Here is a 27,177-nt window from a genome sequence, read left to right on the forward strand (position 1 = left end):
GCTGCAAAAGGCTTTTGAATGGATCTACCTCGCATTAAGTTGCCCTTTTTCTATACCCTAACTATGACTGTAACATTGTATTCTGCACTTTTTCCTTTCCTTCTCTATGTACAGTATGCTTTGGCAGCACAGCATGCAAAGTACAATACTTTTCGCTAAATGCTAAATCACATGACTAATAAATGAAATCATCACAAAATTCTCAGCTTCTGACCTAGAGTCAGAGGTTTACAGCATGGAAACAGGCCTTTTGGCCCAACTTGTCCACACTGCCTTTTTTTAAAAAAACCTCTAAGCTAATCCCAATTGCCCGCCTTTGGTCCATATCCCTCTATACCCATCATACCCATGTAACTATCTAAATGCTTTTTAAAAGATAAAACTGTATCTGCCTCTACTCCTACCTCTGGCAGCTTGTTCCAGACACTCATCACTCTGTGTGAAAAAATTATCCTTCTGGACATTTTAGTATCTCTCCCCTCTCACCTTAAACGTATGCCCTCTAGTTTTAGGCTCCCCTACCTTTGGGGATAGATATTGACTATCTACCTTGTCTGTGCCTCTCATTATTTTATAGATTTCTAAGATCACCCCTCAGCCTCCTACGCTCCAGAGAGAAAAATCCCAGTCTATCCAGCCTCTCCTTATAACTCAATACATTAAGTCCCGGTAGCATCATAGTAAATCTTTTCTGCACTCTTTCTAGTTAACAATATCCTTTCTATAATAGGGTGACCAGAATTGCATACAGTATTCCAAGTGTGGCCTTAGCAATGTCTTGAAGTTGCACAAGACGTCCCAAATCCTGTATTCAATGTTCTGACTAACGAAATCAAGCATGCCAAATGCCTTCTTCACCAATATGTCGACCTGTGACTTCACTTTCAAGGAACTATGAACATGTACCCCTAGGTCTGTTTGTTCTGTAACTCTTCCCAGTGCCCTATCATTAACTGAGTAAGTCCTGCCCTGGTTCAGTCTACCAAAATGCATCACCTCACATTTGTCTAAAGTAAACTCCATCTGCCATTCGTCAGCTCACTGGCCCAATTGATCAAGATCCCGTTGCAAGTGGAGATAACTTTCTTCGCTGTCCACTATGCCACCAATTTTGGTGTCATCTGCAAAGTTACTAACCATGCTCCCTATATTCTCATTCAAATCATTAGTATAAAATGACAAATAACAGTGGGCCCAGCACTGATCCCTGAGGCACACCGCTGGTCACAGGCCTCCAGTTTGAAAAACAACTCTCTACAACCATCCTCTGACTTCTGTCAAGAAGCCTATTTTGTATCCATTTAGATACCTTACCTTGGATTCCGTGAGATTTAACTTTATGCAACAACCCATCATGCAGTACCTTGTCAAAGGCCTTGCTCAAGTCTATGCAGACAACATCAACTGCGCTGCCCTCATCTACCTTCTTGGTTCCCCCTTCAAAAAACCCAATCAAATTTGACAGACATGATTTTCCACTCACAAAGCCATGCTGACCATCCCTAATCAGTCCTTGCATCGCTAAGTGCCTGTAGATCCTGTCTCTCAAAATACCTTCCAACAATTTATCCACCACAGATGTGAGGCTCACTGGCCTGTAGTTCCCAGGTTTTTCCCTGCAGCCCTTTTTAAACAAAGGCACAACATTTGTCACTCTCCAATCTTCAGGCACCTCACCCGTGACTACTGATGATTCAAATATCTCTGCTAGGGGACCTGCAATTTCCACCCTAGCCTCCCACAATGTCCTGGGATATACTTCATCAGGTCCCGGGGATTTATCTACCTTGATGCGCTTCAAGACTTTCAGCACCACCTCCTCTGTAATATATACACTCCTCAAGACATCACTATTTATTTCCCCAAGTTCCATAGCATCCATGCTTTTCTCAACAGTAAATACTGATGAGAAATATTCGTTTAGGATCTCACCCATCTCTTGTGGATCCACACATAAATGACCTTGTTGATACTTAAGAGGCCCTACTTTCTCCTTTGTTACCCGTTGTGTATTTGCAGAAGCTCTTTGGATTCTCCTTTGCCTGATCTGCCAAAACAAATTTTGTGTCCTTTTTTTGCCCTCCTGATTTCTGTCTTAACTCTATTCCTACACCCCCTATACTCTTCAAGAGATTCACTTGATTCCAGCTGCCTATGCATGTCATGTGCCTCTTTCCTCATCTTGACCAGGGACTCAATATCCCGAGTCATTGGGGTTCCCGACTTCTGCCAGCCTTGCCCTTCGTTCTAAGAGAAATATGTTTACCCTGAACCCTGGTTAACACACTTTTGAAAGCATGCCACTTACTAGACATCCTTTTGCCTTCCCGCAAACTCCCCCAATTAACTTTTGAAAGTTCCTGCCTGATGCCATCAAAATTGGCCTTGCCCCAATTTAGAATATTAACTTTTGGGACAGACCTATTATTCTCCATATCTATCTTAAAACTAATAGAATTATGGTCACTGGTCCCAAAGTGATCCCTCACTAACACTGTTACCTGACCTTCCTTATTTCCCAAGAGGAGGTCAAGTTTTGCCCTGTCTCTAGTCAGGCCATCCACATACTGAATGAGAAATTTCTCCCGAATACATTCAACAAATTTCTCTCCGTCCAATCCTCTAATACTATGGCTATCCCAGTCAATGTTGGGAAAATTAAAACCTGCTCTTGCATCCACGGTATTTATATGACAGGTACAGAAATGTGGGTACAAGTCTATCCGATCTCCAGGTAGCACAAGGATGATTTGTATCGTCTAACTCAGTGGACAGCAGGAACCAATCCGCAACAGGATGCTCGTCGGAAATGGGTGCTCAGAGACAATATGGATCCATTAGATCCCCGTCAATTATTCAAATTGGAAGGGCTACTGTTATGAATTATGCAAGTTGAATTTACATAAATGTGATGTGTTAAGGAGGATAACAATGTCTTCAATTTAATTTAGGTTTTGTTTAGGAGCCTTGGTGCCTGGAAGTCTGGATTGACTTAGACCAAAGGGTTCCAGGTCTTTTGGGTTTGTTTGTATATAGACATTTTTAATGAGGTATTACAACCACTGAAGCTAAAAAAAAGGGTTAAAAAGGAGTTGAAAGGATTCTGAAAAGAAATGAAGTAGAAAAACTTTACCAATGCCGAGCCAGAGTGATCTAGTGACACAGACACAGAAAAGAGAGGAGTTGAGAAAGGGTACGACAGAAAGAAAGGAGAGGGATTTTAAGCTTTCTGGAAAGCAAGATTATAAGACAAGTGCGACAGTCTTATAGGACTCAGTAAAGTGAACAGTTTAGCAAAGGTGCTAGTGGGAGAGAGTTTAAAAGAACTCATTTGTTAACTATGTAGTTGAATAAACGGTGAGTTTAAAGTGCATTTGGATGTCTCGTGGAGAGATACGAGTTGGATGAGAAGCATCAAGTGAATGCTCAGGAATTCACCAGAAGAAAACTGTTTGAAACCATGCCAGTCCCAATGAGAAGCCTTTGCACCAAGCCAGTGGTAAGCCCTCATTGAGGGTACATAAAGATATTGCTGGGGTAAAGGAATGGTGCATATTTGAGTTGAGTTATCTTCTCATGTTTGTATTTAGATCTTCCCGACCATTTTGTCTCGTGTAATACAGCTCACTTTTCTTGTGAAATAAATATGCGACTCTTTCTGTGAAAAGTTCATCAGCAGATTCTTGAGAATTTGCTCAGTAACTTTCCTCCATGATTTCTGAAAAAAAATGTTAAGGTCTATCAAGCTAGGCTTCACTCTAGGATCTGATCTGTCCAATATCAGCAACAGCTGGGATTGTAGCAGCATAGATCCCATTAATCTGAATCCTCCAGTGAGTAGGGCCTAAAGATGCTATGGGTAGCTGTAGTAGGAAATGGAAAGGTTGTTCAAATTCCATAATGCTGGTCAAAATTCCTTGCAGCACAACTCTTTCGTCCCTTTGTGAATCCACAAGGTTACAGAAGGAATATAGCTGCCCTTGCTGATGTTTTTCAAGCATAGCAGTAACTCATTAGCTCATAGAGACATCTGTCCTGCACCTGAGGTAAGCAGAGATAAATGGAGCCATCATGACTTAATCTGGATCACACTGACATGGGTTCTGAATAAACTAAGTCCCTAGAGTAGAGCAGGTGCTAAACCGTGTAGTTTTTCTTCACAACATACCAAACAAATGGATGTTATTTGGGTGCTAAACCCAAGAAAATCTATTCTCTGGCTCATTTCATTGTACAGATCCAATTAGTAAGAAATCTATCCGACACTTATGGATTTTTTGTACATCTTGGCAAACAGAATCCTATATTTGCACGTACACGCTGTCTCTTGGTTTGTTAGAGCAGTTGGAAAAATTGCAGGAGGTATTATTCGGTTTCAATTGAGATGGGGAAGGGAAGGAAAACAGGCCAATTGGTGTGATTTAGACATCCTTTAGAGTTAATAAAAGAGCTTCTCGAGAGCAACAACAATCTTTCTGAATGGTGCTGCTCCAAACAGATTGCCTTTTTAACAGGTTTGTGTTGCAGTGGAGATAACCAATGTCTCCTTGTTCAATGGGCAAAACAATAAAAGCTATGCTTTCTTCAGGGAGGTGACATTAGAAATGGACGTTTAGAACTTCTATTTAGGTTGTGCTTTTGGATGAACACCTTTGCTTCATGTTGTTATTTCCAACTAATTTATTCATATGTTTAGCCTATACATGACCAACCTTTTGAATCATGTTGAAGAGGACTAGGTAACACATCGCAAGAGGTTAAATCGGTAACGCAGTTGAATATATAGCTGGGGCTTGCACACTTCATAAAATCGTAGAATCCCTACAGTGCAGAAGGAGGCCATTCAGTCCACTGATTCTGCACCGATTCTCTGACACAGTATCTTACCTACACGCTCTCTGCTGCCCTATTCCATAACCCCACATACTTAGCATGGCCAATCCACCTAACCTGCACATCTTCGGACTGTGAGGGGAAACCCATGCAGACACAGGGAGAATGTGCATGGCCGGAATTGAACCCTGGTCCCCAGCATTGATAACCACTGTGCCACCATGCCACTCTAAAAGAGTACAGCCCCAGAATGCAAAGAGCAATAGTCTATGTAATAGAAACCTCAGATGGTTGAAAAAAGTGACCATGCAAAAATTCTGTAACTGCAAAAATTCTTTGAGACAATGCAGGGAAAAACAAAGCAACCAGCAGGAAAAGCCCATCTTTAAATCACATTTTAATGCTGCAGATCACTTAGTTTTGGATGAAAGTCTGCTCCCAATTTCCACCTCCCTTCATGCAGGACTTTTACAATATTTTATGATGCATGCGTGCACAGAAATTCCAAACTCTCTGCCCATTGACTTAACCTGCTTTAATCTATACAGCAGGGAATAAGCTCAAATCAAGAGCTTATTCAAACATCTGGCTGAAGAACCACATGTTTCATATTGTTTTTACTTCCAGCAACAGAGGTCTCCATTGTCGAGAAGCTAAACCCCAGCGGGATAATTAACAAGCTGCATCAGGTCAGCACAGTGACACAGTAGTCAGTCATGATGTGGATATGCCGACGTTGGACTGGGGTAAACACAGTAAAAAGTTTGACAACACCAGGTTTAAGTCCAACCGATTTATTTGATAGTAAATTCACTAGCTTTCGAGGTTACCCTCTTCGTCAGGTGAATGGAGAGTGGACGGTCTCAACAGGGATCTTGGGTTTATGTCGCACTATCTGTAATCCCCGTGACTTGCCTGGGTTTGCAAAACCTCACTTACTGTACTGTCTGGAGACAATACACATCTCTTTAACCTGTGATCAGTGCTCCTTCCACGCACATTGTCGGCCACTTTAGGACTTGAACAGCAGGTTAGGTGTAAAGATTCGCATTCTAATCAGTAATCTGTAAATTGTCTGCGCTTTATATGCTGTCTGAGGCCAGAACTCTCCATTCACCTGACGAAGAGGGTAACCTCGAAAGCTAGTGAATTTACTATCAGATAAATCGGATGGACTTAAACCTGGTGTTGTCAGACTTTTTACAGTAGTCAGTGCCAGAGACCCAGGTTCAATTCCTGCCTCGGGTCACTGTCTGTGTGGAGTCTGCACGTTCTCCCCAGGTCTGCGTGGGTTTCCTCCGGGTGCTCCGGTTTCCTCTCACAATGCAAAAATGTACTGGTTAGGTTGATCAGCCGTGCTAAATTGACCCTAGTGTCGGGGGATTAGGAGGGTAAATATGTGGGGTTACGGGGATAAAGACTGGATGGGATCGTGGTCGGTATAGGCTCCATGGGCCGAATGACCTCCTGCTGGACTGTAGGGATTCTATTTGTTTAGCACCTTTAAAATGTAGTGAAGTTACTCAAGGTGTTTTGAAGCAAAATGTTTCAACGCGTCACAAAACGGTCTAATGACCAAATGTTTAGCAAGAAATAGATTTCAAGGTGTGTCTGAAATGAGGTGAGAAAGACAGAGCTTTAGGGATGGAATTCCAGAGCTTAGCACCTTGACAGCTGAAGGCATGATGTGGAGATACCGGCGTTGGATTGGGGTAAACACAATAAGAAGCATCACAACACCAGGTTAGAGTCCAACAGGTTTATTTGGTAGCACAAGCCACTAGCTTTCAGAGCCCTGCCCCTTCATCAGATAAGTGGGAGTTCTGTTCACAAACAGGGCATATAAAGACACAAACTCATTTTACAAAATAATAGTTGGAATGCGAGTCTTTACAGGTAATCAAGTCTTAAAGGTACAGACAATGTAAGTGGAGAAAGGATTAAGCACAGGTTAAAGAGATGTGTATTGTCTCCAGACTGGACAGTTAGTGAGATTTTACAAGCCCAAGCAAATTGTGGGGGTTACAGATGGTGTGACATGAATCCAAGGTCCTGGTTGAGGCCGTCATCATGTGTGCGGAACTTGGCTATCAGTCTCTGCTCAGCGACACTGCGCTGTCGTGAGTCACAAAGGCCAGCTTGGAGAATGCTTACTCGAACATCAGAGGCCAAATGCCCATGACTGCTGAAGTGTTCCCCGTAAACACACTGTGTTTACGCCAGTCCAACGCCGGCATACCCACATCATGACTAATATCGAAGTGTTCCCCAACAGGAAGAGAACATTCTTGCCCAGTGATTGTTGAGCGGTGTTCGTTCATCCGTTGTCGTAGGGTCTGCACGGTCTCCCCAACGTACCATGCCTCGGGACAGCCTTTCCAGCAGCGCATCAGGTAAACAACGCTGGCCGAGTTGCAAGTGCATGTACCACATACCTAGGCAGCTTTCACGAAACACAGAGTCGCTGAGCAGAGACTGATAGCCGAGTTCTGCACACATGAGGACGGCGTCAACCGGGATCTTGGGTTCATGTCACACCACCTGTAACCCCCACGACTTGCCTGAACTTGCAACATCTCACTAACTGGCCTGGATGGAGATAGTACACATCTCTTTTAACCTGTGCTTAATGCTCTCTCCATTCACATTGTCTGTACCTTTAAGAATTGATTACCTGTAAAGACTCGCATTCCAACCATTATTTTGTAAATTGAGTTTGTGTCTTTATATACCCTATTAGTGATCAGAACTCCCACTCACCTGATGAAGGAGCAGTGCTCCGAAAGCTAGTGGCTGGTGCTACCAAATAAACCTGTTGGACTTTAACCTGGAGCTGAAGGTATGACAGGCAATGGTGGAGAAATTGAAATGGAGGATACCTCACAAATGTCTCTTGAGTGTAGCAGTGATGTGGATTGCTTATTCCTCAAACAAGTCTCCAAAATTCCAGGACAGAATGGGGACATCATTGGAGGAAAGGAAAAAACAGTTTAGGGCACAATGGTAGAAGGGGTTTAAAAATGGAGAAAAGAGCATGTGAAGATGTGCACGAAATTACAAAATACTACAGTGTAGATCAGGCCCTTCAGCCCATCGAGTCCAGACTGGCGCAATGAAAGGCCCTCCTGGAGGCTTCTTAATTTGAACAAACAAACTTAATTTATAAGGTTGCTTCTGTAGCTGCTTGCTTTGAGCTTGTCCATAGTACACGTGCAGGTTAGATGGGTTAGCCACGGTAAATGTGTGGGATAGAGCAGGCAGTGGGCCAGGAGAAGATACTCTGTCAGTGAGTCAGTGCAGACTCTGAATGGCTCCTTATGCATTGAAGAGATTTTACAGTTCTCTGATTTCCAGTTACTTTCATGACCTCTGAATGTCCTAAAGTGCTGTACTATCGTTTAAATGTGCACAGTTGCTTCCAGTCAGCAGACTAGACAGACGTGCAGTGCTCAAAATTTACAAAGAGTTCAGATCTTCAAGGCTAAGGTTAGTGTCTCGAGCTCGCATGTTGCAATGTTGCTAGATTGTTCCTTTGCAACATTCACCTGATTAAAGATAGCACACAATTATGTCCCACTTTCTCATTAAAATCCAGCTACTGCATGGCCCAGTGAATAATGCAAATATCAAAGATTCCATTCATGCCAGCCAACATCAGTAACACAGGGGGAGTGAGAAATACATAGATTATTCAGAATTAGGGTTTTGTATAAGGGATATATACAGGGAATGGAATGGCTCAGTGGATACTTCTGGATCAGAAGCTTCGGGTTCAAGTCCCATGCCAGGGTGGCACGTTGGCACCGTTGTTAGCACTGCTGCCTCATAGCTCCAGGGACCGGATATAATTCTGGCCTTGGGTCACCATGCGCAGTTTGCATGCCACCCCCCCCACTTCCCGTGTCTGTGTGGGTTTCCTCTGGGTGCTCCAGTTTCCTCCCACAGTCCAGAGATGTACAGGTTAGGTGGATTGGCTGTGCTAAATTGCACCTTAGTATCTCAAGGTGGATTAGTTAATTGGATTAGTCATGGCAACTGTGTGAGTTTACAGGTATAGAGTGGTGAAGAGGGCCCGGGCAAGATACTCCGTCAGAGAGTCAGTGCAGGCTTGATGGGCCAAATGGACTCTTCTTCACTGTAGCGATTCTATGACTTGATGGTCAAGAAAGGGGAACTTCATGAACACAACCAAACAGGTTGCACATCAATTTAGAAATCCTTCCAATACATGCCATCAGCAGACAATAAAAATAAGACAGATTTCTTAGCTGGGAATATCCTGGCCCCTGCCCATTCCGAGTGGTGGGCTTTCTGATAGCAGATACATGCAGCCTTTGGCCAGTGGCAGGATCTTCCGGTCCCACTGACTATTTGCACGACTTGCCAGGGAACCTGCTGGTCAATGGCAACCCACTGCGGGGAAGCTGGAATATCCTATCCCTTAGTCAGCCATGTGATGAAGGATATTGGAATCTTTAACATCGCAATTCATATAGCACCAACTATAACATGCATACAGAAGTGTCCGTTGCCACAGCAACAAATGTTCACCGAGTGAACTGCAACACAGCACCAAGAGGGATATATAATTAAAATGGAGTTCAATTCAAAATCAATGCAACATTTCATTAAACTCAATGTCATCAATTTTAAGATATAATATAATCACATATTTATGAGACACCAAAAAAATGTAGAGTAACTGGAGGCGAGAATTAACTATACAGCTCGCAAAAACTTCTAATATTTACTGAATACTGATATTCAGGCCTTATAGCTAGTGATTTGCAATGCATCTGTGCATTCTATTTCAGTTGGTGATTGAGTTGGTAATTAAAGCAATGGGGTCAGTTGAGGTGGGTGGGGAAGAGATGGTGGGAGGCCAAACAACTCAGTCTGGTATAACAGCATCATCAAGGGATGTGGATGTGTTCTCCATCTTTACCTGACATTGGGTGGCACAGCGGTTAGCACTCCTGCCTCACAGCTCTAGGAGCCCAGGTTCAATTCCGGCCTTGGGTCAGTGTCTGTATGGCGTTCGCACATTCTCCCCGCACCGATATTGACGCTCTAGGTGTACTGACAAGAATAGAACTGCTTCCTTCAATTATCCAATGATAGAATCCCTAAAGTGCAGAAGGAGGGTCATTCAGCCCATCGAGTCTGCACCGACAACAATCCCACCCAGATCCTATCCCCATAACCCCACATTTTTACCCTGCTAATCCCTCTAACCCATGCATCCTGGGACACTGATGGGCAATTTAGCATGGCCAATCAACCTATCTTGCACATCTTGTGTGGAGGAAACCACAGCACCCAGAGGAAACCCACACAGACACGGGGAGAATGTGCAAACACCACACAGACACCAACCCAAGGCCAGAATTGAACATAGGTCCCTGGAGCTGTGAGGCAGGCTTGCTAACCACTGTGCCACCCAATGTCAGGTAAAGATGGAGGACACATCCATATCCCTTGATGATGCTGTTATACCAGACTGAGTTGTTTGGCCTCTCAAATATCCAAATCCTGATGAAGCAAAAGCCGGAACACACACTTTGATGCATCGGTTATTTTTATAAATCTCCGGAACCATTTGATGGTTGAGGCTGAGTGCAGCACCATCTTGAACAGACAACAGCAGCTACTCCGGAAGTGTATGGGTTAGGTGGATTGACCGTGCTAAATTGCCCCTTAGTGTCAGGGGGATTGGCAGGTAACTATGAGGTTAGGGCCTGGGCAGAATTGTTGTTGGTGAAGACTCAATAGGCTGAATGGCGTCCTTCTGCAATGTAAGGAGTATATGATTTTATTTCCATAACATTTTGGTTGGGCATTTACTTATGGCACTGTTGTATTTTCCCCTCAAAATGCACTTCGATCTATATCTCATTTTCAAACTGTTTACATTTTCCTGTCATAAAATAATTTATTCTCGTTTCTACTGCCAAAGACAAGTTCCCTCAAGAGCTTTAAAAGAGATGGCACAACACAAGTCCGACCTAGTGTACTACAGGCATCAAACAGTACTTCCTCTGGGCGTGTAACTGGTGTCGGATGTATATTCCCTGGGGCTCACTGGCTTGGAGCAATTCATATTATTCCATTCAATGGAATTATTTTGACAAGTAGTTACACATGGGAAGTTGAACGACAAGACTGTTGGTTGGGATACGTATGATAATTGGCCAAAAAAGGTGTTTTTTTATATAATAGATGCATTAAGAGGAAATTTGTATTCCCAACTGCATCTATGTCACTCTACATTACAGTAAAAATAAGTACACAATGGTTCAAAGGAATATAAATGTTTATATCTATTTATATAATTATTTAGTATAAAGGAAGCAATTTTTATATAGATCAGCTACCATTAAATTTTTCTTTATCTGTTGTATCAATACTTGTCCGTAGATGTAACTTGATTCTCCAAACTAAAAGCACCAATATAACGTAAATTTCGTTTTACATTTTTGTCAACATCACTGACGATTAATATGATAAGAAGGTTAAAGTCCAACAGCTTTATTTGGAATCACAAACTTTCAGAGCACTGCTCCGAATTCCAAATAAACCTGTTGGTCTTCAACCTGGTGTTGAGATATTTCTTACTGTGCCCACCCCAGTCCAACACTGGCATCTACACATCATGATTAATATTATGTACAATTCTATCTCTTATCATTTTAATCTTTTGTATCTGCATGCTGTGAGAAAAGTAAAAATAAAAACAATAAGGAATTTTAAAAAAGCAGCTACTTGCATTCATATAGTGCCTTTAATGCAGCAAGGTGTCCCCAAGGTGCTTCATAGGAGCACAGTCAGACATCATAACGGGGTTCAAGAAACTTCTTACAGCAGGTGACAGAGGTACAAAGGTTTCGGGAGATATTACAGGGCTTCCGGGCGTAGGCACAGCTGCCATTGGGGAGTGAAAACAGTGGGAAGTGCACAAGAAAACAGAGCTGGAGGAATGCAGAATTCCTGGAGGGTTATAAAGCCGGAAGCTTTTGTAGAGAATTGGGGTGGGGGCTGGGGAGGTGGGGTGGGTAGGGGAGGAGGCCATGAAGCAGAGCTGTAGGCCGCAGCCACTAAACTGCACTTTGCAAAGGAGAAATACCACTGAATAGAATTGCCAAAGTCGCATGATAAAAAACTCTAGAATTCCAGGTAAGAAAGTGGATTGTTGCGTTGCCTCAACACAGTGATTTTAATTAAATTGACAGAGTTGCTGAACACAAGCATCAAAACAATGGTGAGCATTCTGGAATTCCTTGCAATTAATAAAGAATTTGACCAATTATCCTATCACTGTAGTCCTGTCAATGGGTTAAAGGCAGATGTTTTAATAAGGTCTTGAAGCTCCATTCATTTTTCCACTGCTGTCAGACAACAAATACAAATCCAATAAGTAGATGTAAAAAAAACACAAGTATGAAGATTACTATACAGAGCTGGTTGCCGGATACTGCATTTGCAATACCCTCAAGATATAATTTATAGGTTTAAAAAGCATTAAGGTGTCAATTTAAAAAAGTATTTACTCATGAGAACGTCATCTCGATCCCCAACTGCATATTATAACCTTCATAATCTCATCTGCTTAGTCACAGTTAACTGCCTTACCAATGAATAATGAATGACCTAAAAGCCATAGAAGGACCGACTGAGAAAGTTACGTACTCCAACAGATTATCAATTTTTACAATTGAGTTTAGGACTCAAATGGTCTTAAACCCTGAAAGTGCAGGGAAGGCCCATATGCATGGATGCATTCAGTGAGTTGTGAGCCTCACCATAAAGCAGTGCTCGCTGTAAATGGCCAATGAATCAGAAAGAGAAGACAGGGACATAAGTTTAAAAAGATGCAGCTAAAATATTCATCCATTCAAGTATCATAATTGCAGGAGACACTAGGAAACAGATACAAGTTTTTGTTTTTATGACTATTGGTTGTGATAGAATCCCAACAATGCAGAGGAGGCCATTCAGCCCATCAAGTCAGCACCGACTCTCTGACATCTTGCACAGGCCCTATCCCCATAACCCTACATACTTACCCCACTACTTCCTCTAGCCTATACATCATTGGGCACTAAGGGACAATTTAACAAGGCCAATCAACATAACCTGCACATCTTTGGATTGTGGGAGGAAACCAGAGCATCCGGAGGAAGCCCATGCAGACACGGAGAGAATGTGCAAACTCCATACCAGTGACCCGAGATCGGAATTGAACTCAGTTCCTTGGCGCTGTGAAGCAGCAGTGCTAACCACTATGCCACTCACGTGTCAATCATTATCCCTCACTAAACACAACAGCAACAACAGCTTGCATTACACAGCACCTTTTAGAGTGACAGAACACTCCAGGATACTTAAATACTACAGCACTGAAGCGAACCATAGACACTTTACCTGACCCCTGTTGAGAGCAGTCAATTCAGTACAGGTACGTGAGCCCATGAAATTTCCAGGTCCATCTGGCTCAGTACAACATTCGGCTACATTGACATAGGAATCGCTGGATGGTAAAAGACTAAAAGGTCACTCTAATGCACCATCCTAACAGTTGCTTGAAAAACTATTAAATCCTTTGTGATTGTAAGTTTATTTTATTAGTGTCACAAGTAGTCTTACATTAAACACTGCAATGAAGTAACTGTGAAAATCCCCTACAGATACGGGGAGAATGTGCAGATTCCACACAGACAATGACCCAAGCAGGGAATTGAATCCAGGTCCCTGGCGCAGTGAGGCACAGTGCTAACCACTGTGCCATGTCTTGTTGACCACTAATAGCAATCAAATCTATCAATTGGTCTCCAATGGACTCAGACACAGAATGGGTAAATCCCAGCATTGGTCACTTTTTCCCCCTCTCAAGAGCATGAGATTTACCTCATGTCTCATCTCAAATTACTCATTATTGCACCCCAAAATGTTATTTCCTTGAAAACAAATTGTCCAACCTTGCATTTGAACGAATCAATACAAACTGCTTTCATCCTCTCCCAAGGATGTTTACTCCCATCTGGGTAAATAATATGACTTTATTTAAGAATAAGGCAACGTACAATCTTGTTTATTTCATGGTCTTGCCAATTTAAACTAGTCAAAAATCAAAACGCAGGGATCATCAATATTATGGATACGTGCACTCGAACCACTATGTCACACAAAAGTACTATTCAATCAAATAGCAACAGGCTCTGGACATATAGCTTGATGGTGAGAGGGGAAGGCGGCAAAATGTGACAATGGATGAACAGGTTAAGTGAGACATTTTAACTGAGATCAGTTCAGGTTGTCAGTCACTCATTCAACACTCCAACCCATTTAGTAGGAGCTATTAGTTTTAATCCCTGTCATCTTCTATTTACAAACATGGCTGTTTCACACATGACTGCTGACAAAATGCTCCCATTTTCTTCTGGGCCAACATCCATTTCAGAGCTCCCCGACTGAGCTACGCAGGCAATTTCAGATTGAAAACTTATGATTGTTTATGGAATTTTTCACACTATCTATTCTCCCAGCTGTCACCATTGTTCAACTCTCAGTCGGTATTTGAAGCAGAGAGGAGAGGAAAAAAAAACCGCTCGGTTCCTGAATAAAGCTCTTGTGACACGAACGTGATGGCATGGTGAATTATTGAATTTTATCCCCTACTGTGACCAGCAACAACTGACACTCCATTTTCCGTTAACCACCTCATTATACAACTGTCACTGTTATCATCCCTTTCCAATAATAATGCCAGCTGAAGGTGACATTTCAGCTGGAGATTTTCTTGCTCGGACTCCGGCGAGCAATGTAACTCAGCATATCGGAAAGGAATTCCGAGCAGAGAAACAAAAGCCCTGGATCAGTCACAAGTAGCTCTTATATACCTACAATTGGCATCAATCGGACTCACTGTGGATAAAAGAGCAGGTCAAAGGCTAGGAATCTGGCATTGGGTAACTCACCTCCTGACTCCCCAAAGCCTGTCCATCATCTACAGGTAAAGTTGCCATTGTCCCAAATGACCAGTGGCTTCTCTCTCCTTTGGGGGAGTGACCTGATTGGTGGTGATTTAACCCAAGGGTCATCGCATCTCAGGCGAGGGGCAAAGTTGAGAAGACTGGCCTTCATGGAATAACCTTAGCTGGTACAGGAATTTAACCCACGCTGTTGGTGTTGCTCCCAGCCGTCCAGCCAACTGACTTCCCAGCAAATACAAGGTCCAAGTCAAGATTGTGTTGGAATACTCTCCACTTGCCTGGATGAATGTAGCTCCAATAACACTCAAGAAGCTCAACACCATCCAGGACAAAGTTGCCCACTTGATTGATACCCTTTCCACACACGTTCATCCTCTACCACCAACTAATTGTGCCAGCAGTGTGCACCATCTACAAGATGCACTGGAAGAACTCACCAAGGTGCCTTAGACAGCACAATCCAAATACACGACCACTACCATCTCGAAGAACAAGCGCAGCAGATACCAAGATCCCCAAGTTACTCACCATGCTGGCTTGGATATCTATCACTAGTACTTCACTGTCACTGGGTCAAAATATTGGAACCCCCTTCTAAATAGCACTGTGGGTATACCTACACCTCAGGGACTGCAGCCATTCAAGGCGGTGGCTCATCACCACCTTCAAGGGCAAATAGGGATGGGCATTAAGTGCTGGCTTAGCCAGTGACTTCCACATTCCATAAATGATATTTTTTAAAAAGCATGAATTAAATCAGGAGACAAAGCTGAGAAGGTGGAGAGTGGCGCAAGGGGGGAGGATGCAGGAAGAGAAGAATATTAGCTAAATGTATAATCATATTCTTGCCACAATATTTTAATGTCTGACTCTGAAATATTGTCAAGTACCTGATCGAGAAGACCAAAAGGTGTTTGAACTGATATTCTTCTTTTTAGAATCCGTACTCTTTGTTTTCCCCACACACAGAGTGGTGGGTGCCTGGAATGCACTGCCAGATGAGGTGGTGGAAGCAGATACATTAGCAACATTTAACATGGGTACATGAATAGGGATGGAAGAGAGGGATACAGACCGAGTAAGGGCAGAGATTTTTTTTGTAGTTTAGTTAGGGCATCGTGATCAGTACAGGCTTAGAGGGCCGAAGAGCCTGTTCCTAAGCTGTACTTTGTTCTTTGTAACATTATCTGTCTACAGCAGCACTCAGGTCATACAAACACCAGTCTCAAATTTGCCACTGTTCTCCAATCAGCTAGAGATTTTCAAAACTAAATCTGCAGAGTCTCAGCCCTCGAAAGAGTCGTGCAATAAATGTTAACTAATTCACTTTTCTGATAATTGGAGTCTCAAATCAATATGGAAAGTTCAGCCAGCTGTACAGTGCTCTGCCTCGGTTTAGCCTCAAGGTTCAATGCATTCAAGAGTGATATATTCCAAAATCCATTTTGTAAGTTATTTCTAGAAATCAACCTGTTAAAGTCAACATTCCCCAGACCATCTATGTTTACCAGACAAGGTCAATCTTCTGCCCAAACTGTTATCCCGAGGTGTTTTCAAATGCTGTTTTTTTCTGCCCAGTAGGTTTATGAGAATAGTTGACTTTGGCAGCATCAGCTGAAGGCAAGTTTCAGCAGACACATGGACATGGGAAAAATATATCCCAGGTACCGCTAGGTCAACATTCATTAGCATCACTGCACTTCGGGGTGAGACTGGGAAAACCACATTGAGAAAATATTTTGATCCAAGGTCACTGGATGTTCTGAGGACGGGGAGAGAAAAAAATACAAATGGTGCAGCTCAGCTGAAGAAATGTGTGCGCTTTGATTTTTAAGTTCTCAGTCTCTCCTCCACCTCTTACTTTACTCAGACTCCATGGGCAGAATTTTTCCAAAAAACTCTAAATGTCGTAAAGACGACGAAACAGGAGTGTTCAACATTGCTCTCCTGGGTGCATTGCACATCACAGTCTTTTGACAGTCATTCTTTTGGAGAGTTGGGGCTTGGTGCTAGTGATGGGATGTGGGGTGGGTGGAGGGGGTTGAAAATGAAGACCAAAATGCTGGCGAAACCAGCCTCAGAACATTCAGCCGCCATGTCACGAGAAATGCCCTGATCTCAGGGTGCACCTTCCAACCCACCTAACTTCATCAGTAGCATATTCTCCCCCAACCCCAACAAAGGTTACCCACATTGGGGTCTTCCGAGCTGACCCCTGGTGTGCAACACCTCACCCCGGCTCCAGTTCTAAGGCAAGTATGAAGGATCCCAGGATATGATTTTGAAGAGGAGCCAGAAATTTCTCATTGTATTGGCCAATATTAATAAAACAAAGTATCATATTCTTATCTCATTGTTATTTACAGAACTTTCTGGGTGAAACCTTGAGGAAGTGAGTGGCTGCGATGGTGGGTGGGGGGGGTGGATTGGAGGGGTGATCTAGGCTGCTGGGTTTGCTTGATCAGTGGGTCAGCTCTTTTCAGGAAGGCCTACCCCACCCAGGGCCACAGGACAGCCCAATGGCAGCCCTTCTCCTGGGATCAAAGACCCCAGGGGTGTGCATCCTGCTACCAATAGCTAACTGCCAGAGGGCAGCAGCAATTCTGTACTCAGCGCTGCCACCAGGCAGGCAGGGGCTAGTGCAAATATGACATCCACCTGTGCCTTGGCATCTGATGGGGGTCTGGAAGGGAGAGGTTGGGGGTGGGGGGGGGGGGGGGGGGGGGTTAGGGAGGAGGGGCAAGGGCATGGAGCAACAAGGCTCTCAGTGGGTCCCCATTCCTGTGCCCCTCAGTCAGGAGCCGAGTGCCTTTGAATAAGGGACCCGAGACGGACCCCATCCTACCCCACTGGGAGCTTTGAAGGAAACACCCCAGGATGTTCATGCAAGCCCCTCTCCTCCCCCCACTATGGGGTTAATATCAGCAGAAGCAACATGAGGGGCCCCAAGTGGACCCCAATTCACAGAAAAGCCATGAAAAGTAAGTTTGAATAATATTGATCATTATATGTGACAGGACAGGGGGGCCAAGAAGCCTGTCCAGAGGCCTTCCTGCTCGGGACTCAATCAGGGAGGAGGTGGGAAGGTGGCAGGGTCCTCACCCACTATCTCATAAATAAATGCCTCCTGCCACCAAGCTCACCATGGAGGCGGGCACAAGGTTCTGCCCGCTGTGTGCAAATTGAGAGCTCCATCTCCAACAATGGCTACAATTTCAAGCTCACAATTGCTTCTCTTTTTATTCATTCATGGGACATGGTCATCGCTGGCTGGCCAGCATTTAGTCGCCCGTGAACTGAGTGGCTTGCCTGGCCGTTTCAGAGAGCAGTTGAGAGTCAACCGCATTGCTGTGGTCCTGAAGTCACATGTAGGCCAGACCAGGTAAGGAAGGCATTCCCTAAAAGGCAGTAGTGAACCAGATGGGTTTTTCCAACAATGGTTTCAAGGTCATAATTCCAGATATATTTTATTGAATTCAAATTCCACCATCTGTCATGGCGGGATTTGAACTCGGGTCCCCAGAACACGAGCTGAGTTTCTGGATTAATAGTCTAGCAATAACACCACTTGGCCATCATCTACCCTCATTCAAGAATTAAGGGCCAAGAAAGGACTACTTGGCCTATTGCTCTTTCCAGCAGGCCTTGTACAATTCACATGCTTATGGATAACCTTAATTCTAATTTCACCTCGCTGGAGTTGGGGTTTAGGGTTGGGAGAAAGGATCCGAGCAACTAGAAAAGCAATTCCCATTAATAAGAAGCTCTGTGAAATTTCTCTATGTTCTTGAAGGTAATCAGGCAGAAACTCAAGCTCAGTCAAATGTAACTATCTTAGTTATTCAAACTTGGCTGGGTATGCTGAATAAATGGCTTTCTCATGAATCACAATCTTTTTATGGGGTCAGTGATTACCTGTAAGTACAGGGACCCGCATCACTTTCAAACCGATATTAAACCAGAAAGTCATCTAACTCTTAACCGTGAGTTATTAACTGGTTTTGTAGTTGTATCTATCCTGTATATCTGGTATAAATGGAGTACAGAAAAAAGGTAATTCATTTTCATCTCCAGCCTTGCTGGAAGCTCGTGAATTCTTCTGCTGGCTACCCATAGCTCAGTTACAGGAGCAGCGTTAAATGACCTGCTTTCAATGATGCTTCTAATGTTTTAGAAATCTGGATCGTTCCCCCTCTCCCAATCTCTTTCATTAAACAGGGAAGTTCAGATTTCAATCTCAGACTATTTCTGCACAGAAATCACAGAATGGGGTTTGATTTTAGTCCCTATGATCGGAGGCTAGAAGATGCTAAAAATAGCACAGACAGCCTGCATGGCCTGTTTATCAACTCTATCCCACCCCAAGACCTTTTTCAGTGGGACAGGGTGAGTGGTAACACGAGTCACCTACATGGAGTAGCTGATTAAACTGGTTAAGGGCCACTTAAAAGGATCCCAAATGGGATTTTCCAGTCAATCCCCAGTATCCTGCAGCTGACTGGACAGTTTTAACTGCTCGGAGGTGGCCTCTTCCCAGCAGAGCTAACACTCCCAAATGCAGGAGATGCCACTTTCCCGCATGCAGGAGATGACATCTGCCACCCTTTGGAGGACCAGTTCCCCACCCACTCCCACAGAGGTGGGCCGGATGCAAAAATCATTTTCTAACTTCCATTTCAAAACAAGTTGGAAGCAAGGTTTTGAAACCCATTTTGGACCACTTTGAAACCCTCTCCCTGACTCACTCCTCTTTGGAGTCATACTCTGTTTTAACTCTGTTTTCCTCTCTCCACAGATGCTGCCAGCTGTGCTGAATTTTTCCAGCACTTCCTGTATTTATTAGACTCTACTCAGGAGGACTGAGTGAAGAAGCTATTCAAAGAAACTCAAGTACCAGTTTTTGCAGTTTGAGACAAAAATAAAATGGGCAGCTGCTTTGGTTCAACAGACTCAACACAGCGGGATTTTCTGGCCGTTCTCATCCCAAAGCTGGAAAATCCCACCTGAGGTCAACAGACCTTTGTGTGGTTCATGTCCCACCCGTTACAATTCCTGTGGCAGGCAGGGCTGGAAAATTCTGTCTGCAGTCTCCGTTGGGCAGAGAGACCCAAAAAGGGAGACTAAAAATGGCTAATGCTGTGCGATTCATGATGTGGAGATGCCAGCATTGGACAAGTGTAAACACACAAGAAGTCTCACAACACCAGGTTAAATTCCAACCACTGGTTGCATTTTAACCTAGTGTTGTGAGACTCCTTACTGATGCTGTGCGAAACAGACAGAGAAAGAGAAAGACACTGTCTTTGTGTTAACTACCAAGCAGAATGCTGGTGAGGGTGTATTCCATGTTTGAAGAAATGGGACCAGTGAAGATATAAAGCCCAGAGGGTGCCTTGCTGCCAGAAATCAATTAGATTCCACTCGGCAGGTTTGAGTGAAGAAGCTATACAAAAGGACACTGGAAGACTCAGCCTAGTGCAGCAGGGAGAAAAAAGGCCTGTTGCACTGCTTCAACTTCATTAGAAGGTGATTGAATATAAAAGTAGAGAGGAATGCTGCAGCTGTATAGGGCACTGGTGAGGCCGCAGCTGGAGTAGTGTGTGCAGTTTTGGTCGCCGCACTTACACAAGGCTATTTTGGCCTTGGAGGGAGTGCAGAGGAGGTTTACTAGGCTGATGCCGGAGTTGAGGGGGTTGAGCTATGAGGAGAGGCTGAATAAACTAGGCTTGTACTCGTTAGAGTTTAGAAGAATGAGGGGAGATCTCATTGAGACATATAAGATGATGAATGGGATGGATAGGATGGAGGTGGAGAGACTCTTCCCGCTCAGAAAGGATAGTAGGACTAGGGGGCACAGCCTCAAGATAAAGGGGGGGGCGCGGTTTAGAACGGAGTTGAGGAGGAACTTCTTCACTCAAAGGGTGGTGAATCTCTGGAATTCTCTGCCCGTTGAAGTGGTGGAGGCTGCCTCGCTAAATATTTTTAAGACGCGGGTTGATGGGTTTTTGATAAGCGAGGGGATTAAGGGTTATGGGGAGAAGGCGGGAAAGTGGAACTGAGCCACGACAGATCAGCCATGATCTTATTGAATGGCAGGGCAGGCTCGAAGGGCTAGATGGCCTACTCCTGCTCCTATTTCTTATGTTCTTATGTAATGCATTTGCTGAGACTACGGGATAACACTTAAATGTGCTGTAGGGTTTTTGATTGTGGTAACTGGTTAATGGGTGAGGTTTAGTGTACGAGTTGCCTACTCAGTAATGCTGGTTAATATTGATTATAGTTTTTTTATTACAGTAAAAGTCTTAATCCTGTGTGATTCTTTGTATGGTCACTGGAAAATTCAGATCGCTTCTTAAAAGTATCGGTCTCTACGGGGATCAGAACAACTTCCAAGAGTCAAACTGAATGTCTCCGGTACCTATACATTAGTCATAATTGTTGAAAAGTAAAAATTTGTTCTTCTGCAATCATGGACTCTTGAGTTCTCTTACATTCCTTCCAAAATGTCAAGGATCCTGTTAGCCAAAATAAATAATTGAATAGCATCTGGATAAAGGCGAGATCATTTTCACAGGGAACATAACCTAGCCCGAATGGATTATCATCAGTTTAGGCCAAACCTAAATGGGCGTGAAAAGGGAGAGGGAAGTAGAAATTGTTAATAGACCATTCATCTGCAGCTGGCTACTTAACAAGCTATTCATCGCTATTTCACAGATGTACAATCAAATCGAAGAACAAATATTTTACTGCAGTCAGCCCTGGGACTCATGAATTTAAACGAACAAGAACCTTTTCAAGTCTTGTTGCACAGCAGTGACCAAAGTTCAAAATGAATTTTATTATCTTTCCTCAGAAGAGCTGCTTGAAGAATATTTTTCTGTCCAAGGGCAGCCACAGGCAGGTTCAGCACAGCATACAACAGCCATACAAACTGAAGGCAGCCGCAAACTGCAGAGTACATACAAGCTACGAGCAGGGCTGTACAATAGACAGCCTACCTGGCGTAGGAGGGGAGGACTTTAGAATAAGGAGGGTCTTTATTCTCACAGAGGCAGCGGGTTTGATGAGTCACCTGATCAACCAGGACCTAAGGAAGAATTGGGCATCTGCAATCTACTATCATTGGCAGCAAGAGTGAAAAATAATGTCAACTTTCAACCCACGTGGCACCTCCATTTTATTAATTTGTCTCGGAATAGCTGCTTAGAAGTGGTCATAGGTTAACATTAAAAAGGTACACTGTGATCAGAATCTATCCCTCCCCTACACACACCCATTATTGCTTGTTTCAGGTTTTCCACATTTCAACCATTTAGGGCAGCACAGTGGTTAGGGACACTTCCTCACAGCTCCAGGGACCCGAGTTGAATTCCAGCCTTGGGTCACTGTCTGCGTGGAGTTTGCACATTCCCCCCAGGTCAGCATGGGTTTCCTCTGGGTGCTCTGAATCTCTCCCAAAGTCCAAAGACGTGCAGATGTGGATTGCCCATGCCAAATTGCCCCTGAGTGTCGCAAGATGTATAGGTTAGATGAATTAGCCATGGGAACTGTGTGGGGTTACAGGATAGTAAAAAGTCTGACAACATGAAGACGAACATCTCGCCAGGGCTATCCCCACACCCCCACTTCTTGCTTTCAGACAACCACACAACCTCAAACAGACCATTGTTCACAGCAAACTACCCAGCCTTCAGGAGAACAGTGACCACAATACCACACAACCCTGTCACAGCAACCTCTGCAAGACATGCCGGATCATCGACACGGATACCATCATCACACGTGAGAATACCATCCACCAGGTACACGGTAAATACTCTTGCAACTTGGCCAACATTGTCTACCTGATACGTTGCAAGAAAGGATGTCCTGAAGTATGGTACATTGGGGAGACCATGCAGACGCTACGACAACGGATGAATGAACATCGCTCGACAGTCACCAGGCAAGACTGTTCCCTTCCTGTTGGCGAACACTTCAGTGGTCACGGGCATTCAGCCTCTGACCTTCGGGTAAGCATTCTCCAAGGCGGCCTTCACGACACATGACAGCGAAGAGTCGCTGAACAGAGACTGATAGCCAAGTTCCACACACATGAGGACGGTCTCAACAGGGATCTTGGGTTCATGTCGCACTATCTGTAACCCCCGTGACTTGCCTGGGTTTGCAAAACCTCACTTACTGTACTGTCTGGAGACAATACACATCGCTGTAACCTGTGATCAGTGCTCCTTCCACTCACATTATCAGCCACTTCAGGTCTTGAACAGCAGGTTAGGTGTAAGGATTCGCATTTTAATCAGTAATCTCTAAATTGTCTGTGCTTTATATGCTCTGTCTGAGGCCAGAACTCTCCATTCACCTGACGAAGAGGCAGTCCCCTCGAAAGCTTGTGAGTATATTATCAAATAAATAGGTTGGACTAATGGTGTTGTCAGACTTTTTACTGTGTTTATGCCAGTCCAACACCGGCATACCCACATCGTTACAGGATAGGGCAGGGGAGAGGGCCTGAGTAAGATACTCGGTGAGTTGGTGCAGACTAGATAGGAAGAATGGTCTCTTCTGCACATTAAAGGCCCACGATTTCACTGAGCTGACCTTAAAGAAAAAGTCCTCCTACTTTTGACGGGGTCAGAATCCTGGATCTTCCTCCCAAACAGTCCTGCAGTAGTGCTTACACCAGACAGACTATAGCAGCTCAGCTCACCACCATCTTCTCAAGGTCAATTAGGGATGAGCAGTAAATCCTGACAGAGCCAGTGACATTCACATCCCATGAAAGAATACAAAAAATATTACTTTCCAAATCCTGTTAAAATCACAGTGCAATGGTCAAAACTAATAGTCACTAGCTTTCCAATCCATATTCCCTACATCCTCTCCCGATAATTTAAAAATCTTGTTTGCTGCATTAACATTTTGCGGTGCAAATGTTACTGGCGTGCAGTATGAACACCATTGCTCATGATTAAACACTTTACAGAAGTTTCGCCTGATCAGAAGGGTCCAGCTTGTTCCATATGGAAACTCTTGATTTCAGCCACTGAGATTTGCCTGAATTCAGATTATCATAGGACCCCTGCAGTGCAGAAGGCCGCCATTTGGCGCATCAAGTGTGCACTGACCATAATCCCACCCAGGCCCTATCCCCATAACCCCATGTATTTACCCTAGCTAATCCCCCTGACATGAAGGGGCAATTTAGCATGGTCAATTCACCTAACCTGCAAATCTTTGAACCAGGGGAGGAAAATCGGAAAACCCAGAGGAAACCCACACGGAGATTGGGAGAATGTGCAAAGTCCACACTGACAATGGCCCCATCCAGGAACTGAACCTGGGTCTCTGGCGCTGTGAGGCAGCAGTGCTAACCACCGTGCCACCAAATCATAACTAGTGCTCCCTGCAGTCGCTTAAAACATCAGGAAACACTGATGGGAAATCCTCCACACTTCAAAGATGTGCAGGTTAGATTGATGGGTGACGTTAGATTGCCCCCTTAGTGTCAGGGAAACTGGTGGGGTAAATGCGTTACAGGAACGGAGCTTGGGTGGGATTGTCGTCAGTGCAGGCTCGAAGGGCCGGGTGGCCTATTTCTGCGCTGTCGGGATTCTACGAAATATCACAACTTTAAACTGTCGTAATAATCATGAAGAGAATTCGAGTAGGTCATGACCGAACACTGAGGATAATTATATTCAGGGTTTCCGATGCCCCTCAAGGAAGATCGGTAATTAACTCCAGGGACAAAGACCAAACTTGAGAAATTGGCCATTAAGGGGTAACTTCTGTACTGCATAATATGAATATTAATCTGCTTCACTTGCAATGATAAGGGGAAGATTTCAACACCCAGTTGCTTCTTATGCATAGGAATGACAAAACGCTATTAGAATGAAATTACCATTTGCGATTAGTGAAATTCTGAACACCAGCCAATGAAAGCAACAAAGTGTACACCACAGTTCAATGATATCAGCCTAAATTTTAACCTTGTCCTTGGACGTGAATTGAATCTTTTAGATTAAACTGAAAAATAACAGCATTTGTTCCAGTTCAGTTCCAGGAAAGTGTCTCAGGGTTTTTGCTGGTTATGCAGCTTCTTTCAGGTCCCACGTTTAAGGAGTTTCCACTCGTTGTCTTCTCCATTGCTGCCAACAGTTAATTAGAGGCAGCTCAATCAACGCGCTCTTGGCCTTGACATATTAATTGCGCCAAAGCAGATTTAATTCCAAACGGAGTTGGAGAGCTAAACCCAAAATGGTCAGACCCTGAGAACATCACTTCATCTTTCTTAGCACTTCCTTAAAGAGCAGCACCGATCAGCCCACTCTACTGTAAAGCTGTTGAGCCTGTGAAACACAAGATGACTTTGTAGTTAATTGATCTTGTGTAACATTTAGCGGAAGAGACTATAATTACTGTAGATGTATTTGGGACATATAATTACTTCAGGCTGGAAAACAGTGGCACAGTAAAACTTTAAAGGGACAATTAGCAATATAAATTCCTGACACCAACCGTTTAATCTGCTTTAGCTGTCTGCTTTTCTCCTCGGCACTGTTAACTAGTATTCTGCCTTCTTTTTCAACAGTGAGTGCTGCACCGATAGCCTACATTGATCCAGTCCTGCGGCTTTGACCCAGCTAACAGGTCAGATAAAATTTTATCTTTATCGGATGTCCAAAGAATGTCACGTCCGCCAGCTACAGCATGCACGAACATTTATCCTTCTCATGAGTTTAGCTATATGTCAGATCCAAGGAAGTGCGAAGATTGGGGAAGTGTATGTTGCCATGATGACACTCTTCAGGGTTAAAAGCTCATTGAATAAAGTCCAATCGAAACACTACTTTGTTTTTTTAACCATAGTGACCCAGATGGTAGTTAGTGAATAACTATTTGCCATGAAAAACCTCGCTTTTTTGAAGTCCAAGCACCACACACACTCAGTTTAACTGACAGGCATTTAATCTTTCAGCTTATAACCTGCACAGTTCTCAGGGTTGTGTTCTTGGGGGTGGACAGTGGCCTGGCACTGAAATAAAACTGCTCCAGGAATATCTCCCACTTACTGTTTGTTCCCATCCCAGGCTGCACTGTCTCACAAGATTGTGGCCTTGACTCTCATCTGCTTTGCTGCCAACGAGCAAGATGATTCACCAGCAGCATGGCCAAGAATAATGCAACATATACACCTCACACAAACTGGGAGCAATTCAAATACTCTCAACAAAACCAAAACAAAGAAAACTACACTTAAAGTCAAACGGAGAATCAGGCCACCACTGCAGTGGTGATCAGGATGCATGATTGCACTGGCACAGTGTGTGCTAGTGCCTGACCGACAATTGGAGGGAATGCACTAGTGTTTTCTCAGGGAGAGATTCCCAAATGGCAGTGCCATCCAGGTGGCACGATGCACAGTGGCTAGCACTGCTGCCTCAAAGTGCCAGGGACCCAGGTTCGATTCCCAACCTTGGGTGCCTGTTAGTGTAGCGTCTGCACATTCTCCCCATGTCTGCGTGGGTTTCCTCCGGGTACTCCGGATTCCTCCCACAGTCTGAAAGACATGTTGGTTGGGTGCATTTGACCATGCTAAATTCTCCCTGAACAGGCACCAGAGTGTGGCAACTAGAATTTTCACAGCAACTTCATTGCAATGTTAATATATGCCTACTTATGACACTAATGAATAAATTTAGCCGGACAAATTATTCCTCTCACTTCAGATTCCAGCACCTCTCCAAGAATCCATCAAACCAAATCTCTTTTTAGTCTCGGAGTCAGTTTCCCCAGAGACCAGAACTTGCCTTTGCACTTCAAGTCCAGTATTTTTCACCCAGTTTAAAAATAATTTTTTGGCAAACCTTTGGCAATATTCAAAAAGTGACTGAATTCTCAGTGTCTGGTCAACAATAACACTCAAGCAAAACAAAACATTAAGATTCAGCTTGCCTCCTTTGCTTGGGAATCAGAGTCCAACCTCATGCTCATGTAAGCAATCCCACTCATTTTAGATGATAAGCATTTGATCACCTTGATCATGACCTACGCAGAAATATTAACTTCACCCATCTATCCAATAGCATGGCAGCATGGTGGTTAGCACTGCTGCCTCACTGCGCCAGGGATTCAATTCCAGCCTTGAGCGACTGTGGAGTTTGCACGCTCTCCTTGTGTCTGCGTGGGTTTCCTCCCATAGCCCAAAGATGTGCAGGTTAGGTTGACTGGCCATGCTAAATTGCTCCTTAGTATCAGGGGGACTAGCAGGGTAAAAGTGGGGTTACAATGTAGGGCCTGGGTGGGATTATTGACTCAAAATGGGTCAAATGGTTCCTTTTTT

At 43.9% G+C, this 27,177-nt stretch overlaps 1 protein-coding gene across 3 annotated transcripts in view; it reads right to left on the reverse strand.

Annotated features, from left to right (window-relative positions):
- Positions 1–27,177, reverse strand: part of nos1apa (nitric oxide synthase 1 (neuronal) adaptor protein a) — a 372,151-nt gene that overhangs the window by 209,423 nt on the left and 135,551 nt on the right. The gene's annotated exons all lie outside the window — the stretch shown is intronic.

The sequence above is a fragment of the Carcharhinus amblyrhynchos genome, chromosome 9 (genome assembly GCF_965287045.1).
Source record: "Carcharhinus amblyrhynchos chromosome 9, sCarAmb.v2.hapA, whole genome shotgun sequence".
In the NCBI taxonomy this organism is placed as follows: Eukaryota; Metazoa; Chordata; class Chondrichthyes; order Carcharhiniformes; family Carcharhinidae; genus Carcharhinus; species Carcharhinus amblyrhynchos.